Source organism: Macrobrachium rosenbergii, chromosome 27, assembly GCF_040412425.1.
Source record: "Macrobrachium rosenbergii isolate ZJJX-2024 chromosome 27, ASM4041242v1, whole genome shotgun sequence".
In the NCBI taxonomy this organism is placed as follows: domain Eukaryota; kingdom Metazoa; phylum Arthropoda; class Malacostraca; order Decapoda; family Palaemonidae; genus Macrobrachium; species Macrobrachium rosenbergii.
The window spans coordinates 14,102,650-14,121,206 of NC_089767.1; the positions used below are offsets into that span (position 1 = coordinate 14,102,650).

Here is an 18,557-nt window from a genome sequence, read left to right on the forward strand (position 1 = left end):
AGTAGCCTTTTTGGGGTAACACAGGCCTAAGCCGGGCAAGTCACCGTACTCGTCCAACTGCTATTCTGAATGTAATTAGCCTATCAGTCTTAGTGATTCGGCATTTATTCGTGCTACTTAGTGCTCCACTGGCCGTAACGTCACTGCCTACATTAGCCTAACGGCATCAAACGTTGCTTGCGGCTGATTAGGCTGAGGTCTAGAACATTACTGTGACCCAGTTTAGTCATGCCATTATTACAAGGCCCAGCGTAATGAAGGTCACTCGAGTATCCTATCTGCTGCTAATGCAAGTGGTTTAAAATGCAGTATGCCTAGGCTGCTAGAGTTAGGAATAAAATGCTGCAGTCTGCAGGTAGTTTGCAGAACGACGGATCAGGCCGTAGTTCATTGCTTTTGATGTTTTCTGTTACTTTGGGGGATCAAGGGGCAAACCCCCCCCCCCAGCCAGGGCATGGTGCCCTAAGTGAGTTAGGGAGGTAAGGGCTGGTCAGGACATGGCACTCTAGGAAAGGTTAGGTTTGTTTTCGTGTGCGGAACCTGTTTCCGTTGTTCTGCACTCGCGTCAAATATGCCACTGTGATTATGTGCATATTTTAGATAGTGTAGAAGTGAAGGCTTACTAATGAATGAAAAGGAATTTTTTATTTTTGATGTGTTATTTTTTACTAATGCAGCATCATGTTAGCACATAATTTATCAGTATAAATTTTTTGGCTGCAATCTCAGAGAGGGGTCAGGTCTACTTTAGGCCAAGTAGGCATTTCTGCAGTTGTAAGGAAGAGTTCTGCATAGAGATATTGTTTATTAATTAAATTATTTTACTGAACAATATAGAAAATTGTTTCTGATGCAGTATACAGGTGAGATAAATTGAGAAATTTACCAAATAGTGTGAGAAATTTACCATCTTTAGTTTATATTTTTTTCTTCTTGGAGGGTTGGTACCATATGCATGTCCCACAGAGCGTCTGCCATATTTACAGTGAGTCCCACAGGGATGAACATAAAAACATGAACGAAAAACTGTAAATTTCTCACATTTGGTAAGTTTCTCTGTCTCACCTGTACTGTACACCCTTTTCTGACCTGACCAGACTCACTTTAACCTAACCTAACCTAACCTCAGATGCCATGCCTCCTTTGACCCCCCCCCCCCCTATTCTACCCTTTTGGAAGGTTGGGAGAATTGCCACCTATAGTTTTTTCATCGTTTACCCGAATTCATCAGTGCGTGCGAACAATGCAAATGCAATATTTGCTCACCGTGCAAATGCAATATTTGCTCACCATGGGCTAGAAATTTCATCCCTGGAATAGGTAGATAGATAAATATAATAAAGGTCTAGAGAAAGGCTTGTCCATATGAAGGTAAATTGGGGGTGAACTGTGTTGGGGAGGGTGGCTGTAAATTGTGTTATCTTTGATTACTCAAGGTTTCTTTTAAGCATTCTTAAAAAATTAGCCTAATCTGTGAGCACTATAAGGGATACTATATCCATAAAGTACAACGACACTACAAACTTGTATAAGACAAAAGGCATATGGCAGTATTCAGCAAGTGATATCTGGCAATTGTGCACCAGGAGGCACAGGCACACTACCGCAGATCATGTGGCCTGGTGACAGTTTTCGAGTTGTCCACTCTTGGATATTGTGCCAGCAATCAGCATCCTGGTAGCTGAGCTGTTTATCATTTCTATGTAAAGTAAATTGAAATTGTTCATTCATTTAAATTTTTTTTTTTTTTTAAGAATGTGGTATATTAATCTTTTCTCATGTTGGCCAGCACCAATTTTTTTTTTTTTTGTATGAAGAGGTTTGTATTTTTGCTCTCAAAATTTTTAACCTATATGTTTTGCATATATAGTGTTACAAAATAAAACAACTTATTGCATTTTGTTTATTAAGCATAGCCTAAGCAAAAGACAAAAAGATGTTGAACATTCACCTATTACATTTTGTTTATTAAGCATAGCCTAAGCAAAAGACAAAAAGATGTTGAACATTCACTTGTTAGGCTATGCCTATTGATCCTTACCTGATGTGTAAAAAGTGAAGTAATCTCTGAAGTGCATTATGATTTTTGTTAGTTGACATTTGTGTGCTATTAGATTTTCATAGTCAATAACATATCCTTTTTGCAGTCATTATGCAAATATGGATCATTACAGTGCTGAATGGCTTCCCAAAATTGTCCATTCGTCCAAAATTCTAAGACCATATGTATGTATGTATATATTTTATGAGATCATATCAGTTGTCTGTGGTGTCATTTGTCATCAAGTAACAGGGAATAGTTCACCCCTTTCGTAAGTGTTGCTGCTTTAGGGCATGGCCCTCTCCATGTTTAGTTCCACAGTGGCATTGAGCAGCCTTACCCACCATCTGAACTCAGAACTTGAGTGGGACAAGACTTATGCTCTGTAATCTCACCAAGTTGCTCTATGAGCCTCAGAGGTAAGCTTTTCAAATAGGGACATCATGGGTTTGGTGCTCTTCCTGCTAGCCTTAACATCAGTGAAGAGAGTACACAAGCTTTGTGGCCCCTCTTACTTGGTGAGGCACGCAGAGGATTAGAGATCTCTTGTTTGTTCCTGGTTTTGTGGCAAAAACTCAGAACTAGTCTCCGATGAGATATTAAGTAGATTTTTTTTATCCTGTTGAGTTACTGTGTAGTGTTCAGTGTGACTTGTGTTCTGCAACCTTCACAGGATTCAACGACTATTGATTTATGCCACAGGCATACATTAGGATACATTAGGTCATCAGATGCGTGCAGGAGTCATCTGGTGAAGGTGACTGCTCCATATCCTTGGTGAGGGCTCTGTAAGTCTAGGCCATTGCTTTATACTTCAGCACTCAAGAACTTTGTTGTCAGGAGGCAGAACACCTTACCTCCTCCTATCTCAGGAATGTTCCCACAAGTCCTTGGAGACCAACTTAAGACCTGTTTAGGCTGCTTAACATGTGTAGCCATCCAAGCTCCATTGAATTGAAAAGCAACTTGCCTAAGGTTCATGGCTGGCATAGAGGTTGGTTGAATGAAGGATGACTGGTTCCTCTTTGCTCTTGTACTTTTCATTTTGCCTTATTTCCCATGCCCATGTGTGCATTGTTCTGGTCAGATGCAGATAGGTACACAGAGCATCATTATCTCTGCCTTTTAGGTGGCTGTGACCCCCTCCATCTCTTGTAAAACTAAGGGGATAGGTTGTGGGTGGTACATAATAATCATGGGTCTGTTGTGATAATAGCTTATGAGCTGGTTTTCCCATTACAGAAACTTTGGTTCCTGCTTCATTCTTCCAGTTCTCTACATTGAGCTTGAAAGAAAGACAAACTCAGTTACCAATTTACTGAACTCCCTCCTGTCTTGTTTTAGCTCGTTGTTGTGCTCTTTTTATAAATTGCTCATCACAACCCAGTCAGGCTTGAAACTGCCTTCGTTCTTATTCCAAAAATTCCAGGCTCATTAGACTTAAATTCCCATTGTTTATGCAAGCAACAAAGTTACCCAAGGTAGAGTGAGTATGCAGCCACTGTTTTGTGAGCACTGGTCAAGTTAACATCCTTGCATATTGCTCCCAGAAGGTGCTTTATTCTTCCCAGTACCTTTACCCTTTTCATTAATTCATCGCACTACCGTTAATCTTACTCAATTCTTTTTGCTCCTTAATGTTGTTTTAAATTTTCTGTTGAGTACATCGATACTTTTGTAACTTATTTATTATGCTTCGGTTTGGGATTGTCTCCATGATGGTTGGGTTTCTGTAAGTGTATCAGTCCTTGTTTTCATAGATTTCAAAATTTTACTTTAAAATTTCTAATTTTTCCTGCTAAGAGTTATATTCATTTTGACATTAGCTCCTATCTCATAGGTAACTTAGCATTTCTTATTTTCAGTTCCTTATAATTTTGCATTTATTTTATCTTCCCTCTTGTGAAAGACTACTATTTTTGTTCATTGAATTTCCATTTACCACATATGGCTGGGTGTTTTATAGAGATTTGAGATTAAATTTTTCCTAGGTGGTTATTGCAGTTTCTTCTTATAAGGATACAAACCTCTGTATTTAAATGGACGTAATATTGGTGAAAGCTGGCTTAGTCGAGGGGTGACTCACCAACACACTTGACTGTTTGTTGGAGTCACTTTTTGTCGTCAGCTACTTTGCTGCAAAGAAGTTTTCGTTCTGCTTTGCTCAACATGGCTGCTGCTGTTGCTGAATTTGGCTTGTAAATTGGTAATGTGTTTGTTGTGAGGATGGTAGTACTTGATTCTTTGCCAATGGAATGCTTAACAGAATTGTGCTGGATGTGAATGTGTTGGGGTGTGGGATGGCTGGATTGGTGGACTTTTTGTCACCTTTTGTTGTAAATCCCCATTTTGTTGTCATTACAGCTTGTATGTTGTCTTTCACCTGCATTTTTTTTTCTTGGTCACCTGCTGTGTGGAAGAGATACAGGCCCAAGAAAAAGAAGGTAAAGTAGGCCCTTACGATATGTATGAGGGCAACACACCTCTGATCTCCTTAACTGGCTGTCAATGAATATCCCCTGCTGTGATAATAGCTTTCACTGCTGTGGTGGTCTTTGATCAGTTCTCCCCCTTGCTTTGTCTTGGGTGGGTGGGCTGGCTGGATGATGACAGACATAGCTGCTTCCCATCGTGGACACTGGATGATGCAGTGGGTGTCCATGGTACATCTTTTGGCCATTCCACTGTTCCTGCCGAACAAACTACTCCGAGGAGTCCCAGTGAGACGAAATTGCTGAAATCTGTGTGGCCTTCTATTGGGTAAACAGAAGGTCCATAACTCGTTACTGTCCTGTAGCAGATGCCTGTGGCCAGGAGCTTGACACTGCCGCTGCTTCACTGGTAGCCTCTTATCTAGACTACCATTGCCATTGACCCAGATGTTCCTGCTGTTGCTGTTATGGCAGCTTCTGCTGCAGCTCTTGTCCCTTTGATGATGCCTCGTCATTGTCCTTGTGATGGGTACCAGGACCTCTCCAAACATGACCACGCACCTGTGCTTGGTACTCTCTCACCTTACTGCTGCTCATAGGACTGGTAGTGTGCACTCCCTATTACCAAACTTGGGGTCGATCTGGAGGTAGAGAATGTGATTGTATTTGGTAACCTGTGGACACCTTTGGACTGTGACTAGCCTTCTGTGGCTCACTCTAGACACTCACTGGGGTTCTGTGAGCAAACATGGGATTGGGCTGATGCATCTTCCTCCTTTGCTTTGGTCCAGGATCCTTGGTCAACAGTAGATCCTGTAGAACCTGAGGGTCCCCAGGTTTTAAATTGAGCAATAGAGGCAGCTGAGAGGTCACAGGGCTCATTCCTGAGTGGAACGGTCCCTCCATGGTTCCTGATGACCTCCATAGAGTGCAAATTTTGTTTTAGCCTTTAGTTGCTGCCCAATGTTTTGGCTGCCATGGCCTATGCCTGTGTTGGGTGTTTTGGATGTGGTGGACTCTCTCATCTCTTCTGGTTGCTACTTCCCCTGCTTCAGAAATGTCAGCAGATGTACTGTGCCAGATAATGCCAAAACCTTCCCCTGCAGGTGGACTCATTAATATGCAGATTGTTGAACAACCTTCCCCAGAAAATCTTGGTATGGGAGATTCCCCTCTCAGATGTTGAAGTAGATACCATGGCTTTGTTGTAAGATCATCATGGTTAGACCTAATGCTTAACTTGATGGATGACTTCACATTCTCATTTGTCTTCTGAGAAAGGTAAGATGAAGTTCCATAGTTTTTGGGTTTTAAAGTCTGGACACTGGAATTTCTCTCACATCAGTCAGCTAATGTGTCAAAAATCTTGTCTTGTGACGTAACAGTGACTTTCATGACCTTTTTTTTTTTTTAAGGCAGCTTTTGATTGAAAGCAGTTTCACTTTTGAAAATATACTTGTTCTGGTTGCCTCACTCTTTGGTAAAGGTCAAGAGAGTGATGAAGAAAATGTTTAGATGCAAAGTGCTACATCCCAAGTGCAGTCTCCTTTAACCCATGAGGGATGGTAGGGCTCTTTTGCTCCCCAGTAATTGCATATGAAACTCTATGGTTCAGCTCATGTGAATACTGTTATTTTGCGCTATACTATCAGAACGAAATTTGCACGAAAAAGTTCCTGTCGCTTGAATGGGCCATAGGTGACTATGTGGCAACACTCACTCCTCAGCTTAGGATACAGGGAGATTAATGTGACTTGAGGTTTCATGGGGGAATGTACATCTCCCCATCCCAGTACATGTATATATTTGCCCATAAATATACTTGGGGATTGCTTTTGGTTTTAGGTCTTATCTTTTATGATAGTATGTCAGCTGTAATTTTAATTGTTCTGACACTGATACAAACACCACAACATCTTGTGACAGGAGTATCCATTAAATTTTTCATTTTTATATATCTTACCAGGTAATCACATAGCTATAGTTTCAACTTGTGTGGCAGCTTTAATTTTAAAAATAGCAGTAGCGCTTCGATTGTTTAGTGTATGTGACAGGCCCCTGGGGTTGTAGGGCTGGATTTTGGTGAAGTATTATCACTTATTTGAGTAGCCTTTATCTTAGATAGCTATGAAAATAATTTTTTCTAGTTCTTTGGTTATTATTGTCTGATTCAAGTTCACCTATTTTTGCTATTGTAGCAAAAGTTGCAAACCAGATTAATCAAATCTTCATATTCTCATACAATTTGTAGTAAATGTATTAGGCAGAAATATAGTAGGGAGAAAACTTGTGCTAATTGTAATGATTAGCAAGAGTAGAAGGTATTTAATCTCAACTAGACAATTAGAGAGGGATAGAAAGAGGAAGGCGGCCTCTAGAGCTAAGAAACAAGCTTCCCTTAGCCTAGAATTCCACTCTAGCCTAGGTTAGAAGATAGCTCTGCTAGTGCTTCCCCTCTCCCTAATTTTTCTCTTGCTACTAGCCCTTTTACTTTTAATTCACCTTCACCTGTGCCTGGCTCCCTCGCTTCTGTACCCAGTGATGTTGCCAGTCTAGAGTCTAGATTTTGCCCGTCTAGAGTTTAAGTTTGTCAAGAAAATTAACCTATTACTGGATTCAGTGGGAGAATAAAGTGCGTCACTGAAGGTGTTAATGGTGAACTTATTCAGACTGCGCCACTTCCTGCAGGGTGACAAGTGACTATGCAGTGTTTGTGGAAGAGGTGGCTTCTCATTCCCACCGATCCTCCTAGATGAAGGGCCCTGTCATACTCCCCTAAACCTGGGAGGAGTCATACCAGAGGTCCAAAGGAGGTCAGTGGGGTTTGCCCATGGGTAGTCGCCCCCTCAACTACACCTGTTGTACAGTCCCAGGTGTCGGTAGGACTACTGCCACTGACCTGCTCCCCAACCCTGTAAGAAGACATACCAAGTCCAAGGGGGGGACCGATGTGGTTTGTCTATGGGTACTTGCTCCCTCAGTCGAACTCATGGCACGATCCCAAGTGCCGTCAGACAGCCATTGAAGAGGCATCTCATTGAGAGTGCACCAAGTTTTTGTACGGATACTTCAAATTGTCGTATAAACATTCAATAGTTGAAGGTATTGTGCCAGAGGCAGTTTAATCATACATTTACGATAAAAATTATTGTACGAATGGCAGGCAAGGGCACTTGAGTATGTCTTGTCTTGTCAGTGATCAGGCCTACCCTTCACTGCAAGACTCCCGCTTATGTAGCGGTGACTCATGGCTCAACCGCCATGCCACTACAGGCCCTCCAGTGACATCTTTTGTGATGATTCCGGCACAGACAGGTGGCACAGGAAACGATTTCTTGATTATTCTTGGCTGCTTATGACCACTTCAAGTGGGTTGGCATTCAGATCCAGTTCCAGTGAGGCAATATAAGAAGGCCAGTACTAGCCTGCAACCTTCTTGTAGTTACGCTATAGCTATATGAGACACGGCACCTCTTTCCTAGCACCCGGCATAGTGTTACCAGATCTTATTTGCCATTTGTTGTTAAACACTGTATGAAATTATGCTAACCTAGCATGGCGCACCCACTTCTGAGCGCCTAGCACCTGCTGCCAGTCATGTTTCTTCATTTCTTGTAGTTAGGCTACGCTGTAGCTATGTGGGACACAGCGCCTCTTTCCGAGCACCCTGGCTGCACAGTGTTTCCAGATCTTTTTTGCCACTCGATGCTAACTCTCTATGAAATTTTGCTAACCTATCATGGTGCGCCCGCTTCTGAGTGCCAAGTGCCTGCTGCCAGTAGTGTTTCTCCATTTCATGTGTCTCCTTTAGAGCAAGATGAACTGTCATTGGCTCTTATTAAGAGACTTTTAGCTGAAATAATGAGCTTATTGAGGAAAGCAAGGGAAAGTGTCTCTAGCCTTTCCTTCCTTTCTCTTAGTTCAAAGATTTTTCTCTGTCGTCACCAGGGAAGCTCCTTCTTTGGGAGTCACTGCCTCCTCCCAAGGGGGCTTCTCTGTTCTCATCAACTCTTCTCAACGCTCTTGTGTTCTTGTCGGCAGAGATATTTTTTCGTCGGTGGAGGTAGACTGCTTTAAGAATTTCTTCAAGGTTTTTTGAAGATTTTTGCTTCCTTGCCTGGACGGTGGGAACACAGACTAAGAAGATTGTCCACTTCTAAGCATTGTCAGGCACCTTGGACTGGCTAGGAGTCTTGTCTTGTGCAGACAAGACCATTAGAGATGGCTCTATAGAGCTTTCCTCTTTTTAGTTTGGGAGTCCTTAAGAAAAGAGCTCTTGTGCTCCTTTACCACTAAGAAGTCACTCAGGCACAGAATCGGCTCTGTTATTTTCTTCCCTGGAACTTCACCTCTCCACAGGACACTGTTAAGGAATTGCGTCCAAACACAAGATCTGTGGGCTCATTCCTCTAAGCGTTCCAAAGATTCATCTGCCTTTGCTTCCATACAGCATTTTCATCATCTTCAGAAGTCCCAGTTAACCCTGTCGCTAGAGATCCTCTGTTTGGGGATCTATCTCAACTCTCGGACTTTTGGGGTTTCCATCTGCCAAGAGAATCATCAGCTGCCCCCAGACGGTTGACTAGTTTTAGCCCTTTCGTCTTGCTTGGCCCATCAGTGGATGAGCCTATTGGGGACTTTCATCCATTGAGACTGGTGTCAAGCTAGGCAAACTTTATAAAGTTTTGCAATTCTTCCTTAAGGACAACTGGGACAGGGAAACAGCAGGACATCTGCATGTTTCCCATAACTCAGTAGTTCAAGCTGGACTTGCTGTGGTAACTGTCTGAACGAGTCTTTTGGGAGGGAAGAGTCCCTTCATCTGCTGAGCCCAGATCTAGACTTCTTCTCAGACACCTCAGATCTAGGTTGGGATCCCTCTTGGGGAACCAGGAAGAGTCTGGGATGTGATCCCTGGAAAAGCAGGACCTTCACATTAACGTCTAGAGAGCTGGACGCGATTCTCTTAGGACTTGAGTGATTTTCGTCCTTAGTTCACAACAAGACCATGGTAGTTCATTCAGATGTGCCACAGCTCTAAAGTACGTATGGAAGCCAGGAGACACTCTCTCCTCTTCTCTTCCAAGTGCCCGGCACCAGCTCCCGAGCGTCCAGCTACAGCTCCTGGTGCCAGCTCCAGGGTGCCCAGCTCCCAGGAGCTCTCAAGAACCTGATGCCAGCTCCCGAGCATCCAGCTACAGCCCCCTGGCTCATGGCGCCAGCTCCAGGGCTCCCAGCACCAGTTTTCAAGCGCCTGGCACCAGCTTACAAGTGCCTGGGAACAATTAATTCTTCAATACCTGTCTCCCTCTTCTGAGCACCAAGCTCCCATTTACAGATGTGGATCTCTGCATTTACTCCATGATGAGCCATTCTTGTCACCCATTAAACAGCAATTAGCTGAAATTATGGTTTCCATATATGTAACTTACCAAGTAATTACATAGCTATACTTTCCACTTTGGCGGCAGTTATGAATTTGAAGTTTGCAGTAGCGATTCGTTTATTTACAGTGTAGGTAACTAACCCCTCTTTATCGGGGAACGATAAGTACAATGTTAACAGCGATCTTCAATACTTTTCTGCCGACTTTACCATCAACATTGAATGGTTTGGTGGTTGAATTTGAGGTTTTTTCGTCTTTTCCCGAGGATTTGGTGAAGCACCCATATTTTGGTAGCTTTTCAGCTTAGCCTAGTGGTTGTTATACAGTTTATTTATGATGTCTGATTCCAGTTCATCAGGTATTCGGTATTGAAGGGATGGTTGCAAGACCTGGGTGACCAAAGTAACCTACGATAGTCATACGATCTGTGCAAAATGTAGAGGACAAGAGTGTTCAATAGATCTCACTTGTGATGAATGTGTTGGAAGGGATGAGAAGAAATGGAAGGTTGTCAGGTCTTATTTGGATAAGTTAGGTAGAGATAGGAAAAGGAAGGCAGTTACTAGAGCCAAAAGTAGAGCTCAGAGTGTAGAGCTGTCACTACCATTCAACTCATTGAGTGTAACATTCCTCCTCCTCCTGCTCTTGCTTTATCCCCCATCCTTAGTCCTCCTAATAATTCTCCATCAACTCCTATTCCTGGTTCCCATGCTTCCGATCCTGGTACCTTAGCCAGCCTCAGGATTTAAGTTCAATTGTAAATTTAGTCTCATAGTTAATGCTGTGTCTAAGTTGGTTGAATCGCTTTAAAGTCCTTATGGATGAAGTGCAGAATATTAAACAAGTGTCAGTGTCAGTGTTAGTGCCAGTGGAGGAGGTGGCTGACCATCCCGCTGACGCTCGCAGATGAAGAGTAGACATACCAGAGGTCCAAAGGAGGTTAGCGGGGTTTGCCCACGGTCAATCGCCCCCTCATCCGACTCAGTGCTTTGTAATTCTGACAGCCATTGGAAATTTGTCACAGTGAGTGCCCACCAGATATCATCTGACTCCGAAAGTGACTCTGGTACTAATAAGAGGCATTTTTGGTGCTTCCCAGGTGAATCTCGTCCCTTGAAGAGATATCATGATAGAGACGCCTCTCCCCTTTCTCCTAAGCATGCCAGAGACCATTCCGCTAGTAGGCAACTGGGTTGCAGTATGTGGCGCAGCACCGTTCGCCCTTCCAAGCATTCACAGATGCTAAATTTCATCACTTGGCTCATAAGCGCTCCTCTAAGAAATGCTCCTCTTCTCCTGGGTGTCCATATGAGTGTCCAGTGTTTGCCAGACCACCTCCCAGTTGTCGAGTGACTGTCTCGGACTCCAGAGCACCTACCTCGAGCCTGTTCGTCACCCACAAAGCATCCAGCGTCAACTGTCCACCTAACTTCCAATGAATGCACACCTACGTCATCGTCTCCTACTCGCATGCCTGAAGATCCTTCTTTCTCGTGTATCAAGAAGCAGTTGGAAGATGTTTTGGGCCTTCTGCATAAGGCTCCCCCTTCACATAAGCCTTCTCGAGACCTTACTTATCCTCCTGTTTCTTCAGAGGAGGAAGTAGTAGTACCAGACCCTCCTAGGCTTATGCTTCCCTGATGAGATATTTTGACTTTTTCCCTTTTGGGAAAACATTAACTTCTTACCTTTCCAAGTTGGAAAAAGTCAGGATAAGAAAAGCTAATGCTAGGAGTGACAAGCCTTTAGCTAGCCAGGATTCTTTGAAATCTTCCACTGATGTTCCTGTTATTTCTGTTATGTCTCCAAATCCCAGTTTTTCAGCTGTACTACCTGTTCCTGTTTCCCAGCTCTCATACTTCCGACCCCAATGTCATTGCCATCCTTGAAGTGAAATTTGATCATAAGTTTTGAGTTTTTAATGCATTCTGTGTCTCATTTGGGTGATACAGTTCGTGAACTTATGAACCATGAACGGAGTGCTCACAGTAAAGTGTTAGTGGAGGAGCTGGCTGTCTGTCCCACTGACTCTCCTAGGCAAAGGTCCATGACACACTACCCCGCACCTGGGAGAATTCATACCGGAGGCCCAAGGGAGGTTGGTGGGATCTGTTCATGGGTAGTCGGCCCCTCAGTTGCACCTGTAGCCAATTCCCATTCCCAGGTGACGACAAAACGCCGTTGGAAAAGCGCTTTCTTGGATGCACACCGTCTTTCCTCCAGTTCTGAGACGTTGAGTCCTGATTGCAGTGCCAGTGGCACTTTAAGGATGAATCTAGACCTCTGAAGAGGTCTGCAGTGGATGTGCCTAGCACCCCTTAGGTGCCTTGTAAGAAAGTGAAAGAGGCTAGGCCCTTGTGTAGTTTTTGGGACAGCCTAGAACGTTTTTCGCCAGAGGTTTCTCCTTTCAAGCGTCTTGTGTCGGATTCTGATCAATCCAGGCGGAGGCGAGTTTTGTTAAAGTGCCCATTAGTGCCCTAGCTGCCCGCCGTTTATGAGCGTGCTTCACTGACGGAGCGCCCTTCAGCTCCCACCCATTTCTCCAGATGTTCTTTGACTTCTCGCATTGTAGTGGTGACAGAAGTGCCTGATCCCCGTTGGTACCAGAGTGCCCATCGGCACCAGAACTTCCAGTAGCACCCAGGCGTGTAGCGATGTCAAAGTGCTCATTGGCTCCTGAGCGCTCTGTATCTTCCGAGCTCCCAGTAGCTCCCGAGCGCCCAGCTGCGCCCGAGCTTCCAGTAGCTCCCAAGCACCCATTGATGTCCGATCATCCCTCTTCTCATCGTGTGATGATAGCGTCTTCCCCTGCGGCGCCAGTTGTTGTAGACCCAGCTCTCGTTCCCATACAGCAGCGCCTAGCTGTCGTTTTAAGTTTTTTTAAACATCAACCTTCACCAGCTAGCATGTTAGAGGCGCCTGTCTTCAGTTTTCTTAGCTGAGGAGGAGGCTCAAGGTCCAGAAGAAGAAACTCCTACTACAGCTTATTCAGCTCTCTTGCGTTTTCTTCTTCACACCTTTCATGACTTCTCTCCAGTGGCTCCTTCCCCAGCTTCGGCTTTTCAGATGAGCAATCTTCAGTTGGAATCTTCCAAGCTTCCTAAATTGGTGCTTTTTACTTCGGCTAAGAAGGCTATGAATGAAGTGGATTGTTGGTTAGCGGACAAGAGAGAACAGGGGAAGGCTGTGTTTTGTTACCCCCCTTCGTGTTTGTTGAGGAGGAGGTACTCGTATTATGCTACTGGAGAAGTTCCCTCTCTGGGTGTGTTTGTCTTCGCTCAGGGGGACTTCTCGGGTCTTATTGAAGCCTCTTATAGGTCTGCCTTTGCAGTGGCGAAGGTGATATTTTCTTCCGCCAAACTAGATCACTTGTTGAAGAATATCTTCAAAGTATTTGATGTGGTCAGTTTCCTGGATTGGGCAGTGGGCACCTTGGCCAAGAAAATCCAGGACTATCCTTCCATCCCCATAGACCTTTCATCGGATCTTCCAGGAGTCTTATCCAGTATAGACAGAGGGATTAGAGACACTTCTCATGAATTAATCTCTACATATTCTACGGGTATTTTAAAGAAGAGAGAGCTCTGGTGCCCCTACACCTCCAAAGGAGTCACGTCAGTGCAGAAATCTCCCCTTCTTTCCTCTCCTTTTGTGCGTGACTTCATTTTCCCTCAATTGGTAGTTAACGGTATCTCCTCAGACTTGGAAAAGAAGTCAACCATGATCTCTTGGCTCAGTCCTCTAAACATGTTAGAGAGAACATCTCGTTCAGGTCTTATCCTTTGCAGTGTCAGCCCTTTCGAAGGGCCAGGCAAAGATTTCAGTCAAGGCCTAGATCTAACATCAGATTCTCCTCCAAGGCCATCAAGAAGTCGTCAAACAAACCATCCAAAAAGTGAGGAAGTTTTCCCTGTGCAGCAGTGGGTGCCATCCTTCTTTTTTGGCAAGAACGGAGCAAGAGAGGAGCAGAACAGTGGGTTGTAGAGGTCTTCAAGAACAGATACTCTATTCCCTCCAAAGACTGTCCACCCTTAGTCAAGAAACCCATTGCTTTGACTGCCTATTCGATGGGCTCAAGAAGGTTTTTGGCCCTAACAAAGGAAGTTTCTGCCCTTCTTCAGAAATGAGCAATAGAAGTCACAGATGTAGAATTAGGGGCAGGTTTTACAATCTCCTGTTCGTGGTTCCGAAGTCATCAGGAGGATGGAGACCAGTACTGGATGTCAGCGCTCTGAATGTCTTTGTATGGAAGACAAAACTCAGAATGGAGACGAATCACTCAATTCTTGCATCAATTCGTCAAGGGGACTGATGGTCTCCATAGACAAGCAAGATGTGTACTTCCATGTCCTCATACATCCAGACTTGAGGAAGTACCTTCGATTCCTTTTCCGGAACCAGATTTTCCAGTTCCGAGCACTATGCTTCGGACTTTCAATGGCCCCTCAAGTTTTCATCTGCGCTCTCGCTCCGGTAGCAGGTTAGCTTCATCTAGTGGGCGTCAACATTGTGCTCTATCAGGACAACTGGCTCATTCGCTCTCCTACAGAGGAAGCTTGCAAGGGGGACATTCAAAACATGCTTTGCCCAGTGGAAGAATTGGGACTTTTGATCAGTCTTCAGAAGTCTTAACAGATAGTATATATGGGAATGAGTCTGAATTCTCATCTTTTTTGGGCTTTTCATGTTCCCAAGAGTGTAGAATCCTGTCTAAAGACAATAGACGAGTTTTCTCCCTCCAAATGTGTTGGGCCAACAAGTGGATGAGCCTCCTTGGAACATTGGCTTCCATCAAATAGTTTGTCTCCCTGGGGAGACTTCACATGAGAGTGCTCCAGTTTTACCTCAGAGACAATGGGGACTGAAAGAAACATCTGGATCGCTTGTGTTCCCAATAACCCAGGGCATCAAGAAGCACCTGCTTTGCTGGAGGCCAGAAGACAGGCTGCTAGAAGGGAAGTCATTTTTTCCTCAGAACCCCGACCTGAGCTTCTATGCAGAGGTATCTGACTTGGTTGGGGTGCTCTCCTGGGGGACAAGGAAGTCTGGAAGGTGGACACTAGAAGAGTTGGCACATAAACATGAAGGAGCTGAGAGCAATCAGTCTGGGATTGCAAGCCTTTGCTTTGGAAGTTCAAGATGAGCATTGCAGAACATTTGGACAATACAACCGCCCTGGCCTTTACATGAGCAAGCAAGGGGGAACTCATTCCGTCTCCCTTTGCAAGGCGGCAAGGGACCTTCTTCTTTGGGCTCGTCAGAATCAGATTAAGATGGAAACAAGATTTGTGTAAGGCAAAATGAACGTTCTAGCAGACCAGCTGAGTCGCTGCAACCAAGTGATACCCTCAGAATGGACGTTGGACCCACTGGTATGCATAGAGCTGTGGAAGTTGTGGGGAAGGCAGACAATAGACCTTTTGTGACCTCCAAAAATCACCGCCTTCCACTTTATCGTTCTTCAGTTCCAGATCCCGTAGCATGGGCAACAGATGCCATGCTTTTAGACTGGTATGACAAGAACCTGTATGCCTTCCCTCCGTTTGGGATGGTAAGGGAAGTGATAAAGTCAGGTCTCACAAGACTGCTTCGATGATCCTCATAGCTCCATTTGGGCCTCTGAGGGAATGGTTTCTGGACCTGATAAGTCTCCTGCCTGATTTCCCAAGAATGCTTCCTCAAAAACACAAGCTTCTCAGACAACCCCATCTCAGGTGATTTCATCAGGGGTTATCCACACTAGCTATGACAGGATTCAGACTATCAAGAAACTCCTCAGAGCTAAAGGCTTTTTGAGAACAGCTGTAGAAGCTATCTCTAGATGCAGGAGACAGTCATCAGCCAGTGTTTACCAAAGCAAGTGGGCTATTTTCTGCACTTGGTGCAGAGCAAATCGCATCTTCTTCTAAGACATCTTTGACAGAGGTTGCTGATTTTTTGTTGTTGTTGAGAACTTCTAAGGGGTTATCCTCCTCCTTTATCAAAGGTTACAGAGCAATGCTAAGCTCAGTATTCAGGCATAGGGGCCTGTATATTTTTTGAATCGAGATTTATCTGAGCTTATTAAATTGTTCGATACGATGAAACAAAGAATTAGAACAAGTATTGTGGAACCTGGATGTGGTACGTAAATAGCTTTTGGTCCTCCCTTTGAACCTCTTGACTGTGCTTTGCTGAAGAACGTAACCAAGAAAACTTTATTCCTAGTAGCCTTGGCTACAGCCAAGAAAGTAAGTGAGATCCAGGCTCTAGATAGGATAGAAGAATTGGTTTCTCTAATGGAGATGCGATATGTTCTTTTACTCCTGGTTTTCTCGCTAAGAACAAGAATCCATTGAAACCTTGGCCTCGTTCTTTTGGCATTAAAAACCCAACTCAGGCGGTAGATTCTATAGATGAGGAAAGATTTCTTTGTCTGGTAAGGGCACTTAAATGCTACCTCCATAAGACTGACAAGATAAAGAGGTCCTTCCAGTCACCTGGGCCCTCCCCCCCCGTCTCATGGACATTACGGCATAAGCAAATTGATCCTTCTTGCTGTGTTGTTCCTCTTCTTCCCCGAAAGTGGGCGGGACTAGCTACTTACACCAAAAACAAAAAAGAAGAATCGTTACTGCGAATTTTCAAATTTTAGCTGCCGGTTAATAGAAATTGATAGCTATGTAATTACTTGGTATATATAAAACTATTTTATTATAAAAATGTCATATTTATATATTTTTCAAATTGGCTGACAAAGTTTGTCTGGTCTTGGGGTATTGTTAAAGTATATTCAGTCTGGCCTGTAAGGGTTAAGTCACTTAGGGGTCTGCACAGGGATCTGCAGCAAAGGCTTTGGGGCCAGTTATGCCATCAACATCAAGCATAGGTAGAGGCCAGGCCCCTTCCAAACCATGAGTAGGCACCCAGCATTCTTCTTTCTGGACCTTTCAGTCTTTTCCCATGCTGCAGACTGAAAGGGAGGAGGCAAGGAGGAGGATGCTGAGGCTGGTAATCCTCCTTTACACCTGCAAATTGGGAGGTACCTGTTATGCTATTGGTCAATGTGGCAGTGACAGGGTGGAGCCTTGGGTAATCTCCTTTGGAATGCTTACAGGCTGCCTTTCAAGGACAGACATCTCCCCCTTTTGAAAAGATGAAATCTGTTCCTTGCTTATTATATAGGATCATACAAATTACTTCTATCTCTCTCTGCTGAAGTTCTGACAATGCTGGAGAAGTGCATGCTTGGGTTCACCTGTGACATCAGGAACCTAGAAATACCTTTGTTTTGTCTGCTGTGGGACAGTGTTCCAGTTCAGGGTCTTTGCTTCCAACTGTCAACTACCCGTAAGTCAGGATAGACTGCTCACATTTTATCAAGATCTACAGAAAGTGGAACTCTTCAAATGTCAGATCTTCAGCCTCAACAGCAAATGAAGTACCTGGCAGAGCGTGTTGGATCAGTTTGGTAGTTCTTCATTGGAGAAAGGTTAGAGCTCTTGGCTAGAAATGCTGTTGGCCTACGTTTGACTCTCCGAGGCGAATGAAGAATGCCAGAGAGAACGACTGGTGATAGAAATCCATTTCACATAATGTGGTTCGGACCCTACAATTAACTGTAGGTCCCGTTGCTGGAAAGAACCGGTTGGTTCTTAGCCACATAAAATAAATCTAATCCTTTGGGCCCAGCCTAAGAGAGCTGTTAGATATATGTAATAAATCAGTTTGGTAGTACAGTCGGTTAATGAAAAAATGAACGCACACTACATTTGTAAACAAATCATAGCAATGATATAAAAAAAGTGGTAAAATAAAAACCCAAAATTTTAGTTCAACTTATATTTTTTTTCAATACTTAGACATTTCTCCATTATTTTTAAGTACAGCTTTTTAACCTTCTTGGCATTGAATGTGCTAAATCTTTGAAATATTGTTGCATCCATGTCTTCAAACAAAAACTTATGGATGGCATCCTTCAATTTGGGAGAAGATTTTCTCATCTGCTAGTGCCTTCAGTTTCCGTTTCATGTATGCCCAGCAATTTTCAATTGGGTTTAAATCTGGTGAATTGCCTGGCCAGTCAATTTCTGAATATTAAATTCCTTAAGAAGGTTTGTGACCTTGTGAAATCGGTGGCAAGTGCTCCATCTTGCATAAATACAACATGGCCCAAAAAGTTCCTTTGTAACCACGGGACTAATTCATTTACAAGACATTTTCATAAATCTCTCCATTCATTGTCGTGCTCTCTGGGAGAAAATATAATCCCCCACTACCCCCATATCCGAACACTGAAACATCCCCATACCATCACATAAGCTGGATGTTTCACAGTCTTGAAAAACATATTTTTGATGCATAGCGGTTAGATCCTTGGGGCCTCCTTACTTTCTTATCCAGCCTATGAATAATGTGGAAGTTAGATTCATCAGCAAAAACTACCCTTTCCCAATCCTTTTCAGTCCACTTCAAATATTTTCTGCAAAAAGCCATCCTTTTTTTTCATAGGCTTAGTGAGGAGTGGCTTCTTTGCTGCAACACGACATGGGAGACCAAGGTCTTTCTGCAATCGATGTTGCACGGTCCTGTTCAGATATCGTTCCTAAGCAGATCAGGGTTTTGAGACTTCAAAATTTTGGCTGGCATTGATGGATGTTCCATAACAATCCTTTTAAAATGTTATCCGTTCTTTTGTAGTTTTTGGTGGCCTCCTGAG

At 43.8% G+C, this 18,557-nt stretch overlaps 1 protein-coding gene across 17 annotated transcripts in view; it reads left to right on the forward strand.

Moving 5' to 3' along the window:
- ctrip (E3 ubiquitin-protein ligase ctrip) overlaps window positions 1–18,557 on the forward strand; it is a 201,006-nt gene that overhangs the window by 1,130 nt on the left and 181,319 nt on the right. The window lies entirely within an intron of this gene.